The sequence below is a fragment of the Morone saxatilis genome, unplaced genomic scaffold, assembly GCF_004916995.1.
Source record: "Morone saxatilis isolate NCDOM2014 unplaced genomic scaffold, NCSU_SB_2.0 Contig10, whole genome shotgun sequence".
Classification (NCBI taxonomy): domain Eukaryota; kingdom Metazoa; phylum Chordata; class Actinopteri; family Moronidae; genus Morone; species Morone saxatilis.
Genome location: NW_023339652.1, coordinates 2,706,793 through 2,710,634, shown reverse-complemented (window position 1 = coordinate 2,710,634; position 3,842 = coordinate 2,706,793).

Sequence of the window (3,842 nt, the reverse complement as noted above, 5' to 3'; positions counted from 1 at the left end):
ATAACGCAATATAAAGATATTAAATAAAGATAAATATAAAATGGCTAAGTCCTGTGATTAGTTGTTTGATTCTGTTTGTAATAAATTAGAAAATATAGTGAGAAATGCCCTCACAATTACCCAGAGCCCAAAGTGATACCTTCACAAGACCCCAAAACCTCAAAATTATTCAATGTAAATTAAAATAATAGGAAATAATAAAGGAATAGCAGCAAATCCTCACATTTAGTAAGCTGGAACCATGAAATGTTTGACATTTTTAAAATTAATTAAATGTTTATCACGATAGTTGCCAATGGATTTATTGACTAATCCTTTAAATTCTAGCAACTAAAAGTGATCCAAAGAAGTGAGTTTAAAGTGACCATATATTACTTTAGATCATAATAACATGTATTATTTTAAGATTTACGATGTGATACGCTGTAAGGTGAAGTCCAAAGTAAATTAAATCATATTTTTACTCTTTTAAAGCACCATCACTGTCAATCTCTCTCTCTTTCTCTGCCCTGATTTGAACTACACTGTTTGTGCAACACCTGCTTCATAGACTTTTATGTGAATTACCCAGAAAACCCCTGACCTGTTTAGGAGTAAAAACTGAAATGACTGTCATATCTGGGCCACGCTGACTCTCTGTCTGGGCAGCTATTTCACTCGAGGCGCAAACAGTCTGAAGGTTTCACTCATTTTTCTTGCGCTTCAACTGTTACTGAAGTATCTGACAAGTTCAAACCTGATACTTTGGATAAAACTAACATCTAACTTCCTGCAGTAAAGGGCTGGGTTCTGTCAGAAAATTCCTCTGAAATTGCACCAGAGCTTTTCTTGGCATGTTTGAAATACTCGTGTCCTTACATCATTAGCCTATTTTTCTTCGCTCTCCTTTTGAGCTGCCCTCTGTGTAATTAACCAATCCGTCAGTCAGTCACCATGTCAGTGATGGCATGATAACAATGTGTGTGTGTGGGTGTGAGGGTGTATACTGGGAGCAGGGGCAGGGCCAAAGAGGTGGCCAAAGGGATGGTACTGGCCTCTCCTGGAACCTGATCCCCCATACCAGAGTCAGAAGATGATAGGTAGGTGACTTGTTATTTTTATTTTTATTTTTTTTAAGTTATTTTTTTGGCCTTTTCGTGCTTTACTTGGATACGAGCACACGCTGAAAATGACGAAAGGTGGGTAGAGAGAGGGGATGACACACAGCAAAGGGCCACAGGTCAGATTTGAACCCGGGCCGCTGCAGCAACTCTGTATATGGGTCACCAGCTCTACCGACTGAGCTAACCGGGCACCCAGGTGACTTGTTATGTCAGAACCACTGTGTGAAGTGATCAAACAACCACAAAGAGACTGAAAATTACCACAAAAAAATGCATAATGTTCAAAATCAGATGCCAAATAACCACAAAGAGACAAAAAACGACCACAAACAGAAGAAAAAGGAGCAGAAAGAGATGTTAAACAACTGCAAAGACACAGATAACGACCACCAAGACACAAAAAAATGATCACAATGATCAGTAAGAGACGCAAATTATCTCAAAAGACACAAAACAATCACAGCGAGACACAAAATTACCACAAAGAGATGGAAAATCACCACCAAGATACTAAAACAATCACAACAAGATAAAAAGTGATCAGCAAGAGACAAACCTTATCTCAAATACACACAAAACTACCACAAAGAGGTAGAAAATAGCCACAAAGAGACTGAAAATGACCACAAAAAGATGCAAATGGTTAAAATGAGATGCCAAATGATCATAAAGAGACACAGATTGACCACAAAGAGACAGAAAACAACCACCAAGAGAAGAAGAAATGATCACAATGATCAGCAAGAGACGCAAATTATCTCAAAAAGACACAAAACAATCACAAAATTACACAAAGAGACACAAATTAACCACAGATACAAAAAACGATTACCAAGAGACTAAAAATGACTACAAAGAGACAAAAGAACGACCCCACTAAGACACAAAACAACTACAGTGAGATATATAAAAAGAGTCTAGGTATTGTCTTACAATCTGTCCATGTCTGTAGGCTAAAATAGAAGCTATTTATTTAATTATTACTTCTTAAAGTTATTTATTTGGCATTAACTTATTACACTGAGAATAATGTAGCCTGTAGTTTATTATTGACAAAAACCAGCTGCTTTAAATTTTCACAGATTTTTACAAACGGGCCCTCTTTCTGTTGGAGGAAGACGGCTTTGTTGAAGAGTGCAGTCGGATCATTCCAGTCTGATGCCAAACGGCCCTTTGAAGTCTGCACACAGCTGAGAGCTGCCCGGTGGAGCCGAGAGACAGAAGTTAACACTGAATGGGCCTGTGGAGTGGATGAACTGCAGGAAGTGTAAAGCATGGGACTCACAAATCTCCCCAACTGTGTGCAAGAGTCCACTGTTTGACAACGCTAGCGGCATGACTCTGGGGGGGGATGGCGATGTTGGACCGGATTGAGAAATATCTCGACAACTAACGGACGGATTGCCGTGAAATTTGACAAAGACCTTCATGTCTTCCTCAGGATGAATTGTAGTAACTTTGGTGGTCCTCTGACTTTTCCTTTAGCGCCACCATCAGGCCAAATGCCTGAAAAACTGATGTAATTCCAATCAGCCTCAGAAGGACTTTTTGTGTGGAAACAGATTATATGGAACATTTTAAGTAACACAAACTCAATATTCTTGTTTAAGGAGCTTTTACGAGTCATTTTAAGTGACACTAACTTAGTTTTACAGTAAGTTCCAGAAATATATCTGAGATTTGTTTTCACATAACAAATAAAAATGAGAAAATGAAGCCAGTGTCACTTAAAATCCCTAAAGCTACTAGATCAATAATGTTTTTTAACTTAAAAAATGTTCTTTACCTAAAACTTTTCATGTAAACAGTTTCAACAGTTTTTTGAGTTAAATTAACTTCCTCTAAGGGATAGAAAGCAACCTTGTTTATGCTTTTCTTTGCCAGCCATAAGCTAAGAACATCGATACCACAGTCACGTCTGTACGCTGTAACGCTACAGCCAGCAGGTGGTTACTTTAGCTTAGCATAATGACTGGAAACAGGGGGACGCTGTAAAAAGAGTTTAGGTCTCTGAGAAAGTGCAGTTTTCTCCTTCTCCGATGACTGACCCAGGACAGACAGAACAAAGTGAACAGGTGAGATAGTTTCATTTGGCTCACTGCTTATTGCACACGGGTCAGATGCACAGAAAGCAGGTCATGGTCCGATTACACAGCAGACAGAGAAGCCAAAGCCATGCTGTGTTCAGTGGAGCTTGACCCAAAATGGGCCCGGAGCGGAAAGAACAGTTTTCCAACATCGGTTTTCCTTCCACGGATGCTTCTTCTTTTCTTTTTGGTACCATTACTGAGCACAGGGGGGCACACTGCAGCATGCACTCATTGTCTCATACTGTTCATTGCATAGGGGGAAGTTTATCACCACCACAAACCGTCATTTTTAAAGCACAAAACCGCTTCAGTGTTCATTTGTCATATGCGAATGCCTCCAACCCGTCCCTCTTTTCCTTTTATGGGCCATTAAGCAGTCATTGTTGGGAGTAGACGACCATGTGGAAAGCAGAACTGGAATTAAAAAGCTTGAAAGTTATTGGCTTGCATAATTCGCTGGTGGTCAACAAAAGCCGCTGACCGGTTCAGCCGAGCAACCAATCGGTGTAATGTGAAGTGCGTCAGCAGCTCATCCAGCATCACTTTGTGTGTGCGCTTTCTCCATCCAAAGCCAATTAGTCAGAAATGTGGATATGAGCACTCATTTACGCCCCATATCAGCTTTTCATCAGACTCCACGTGGTCTGTA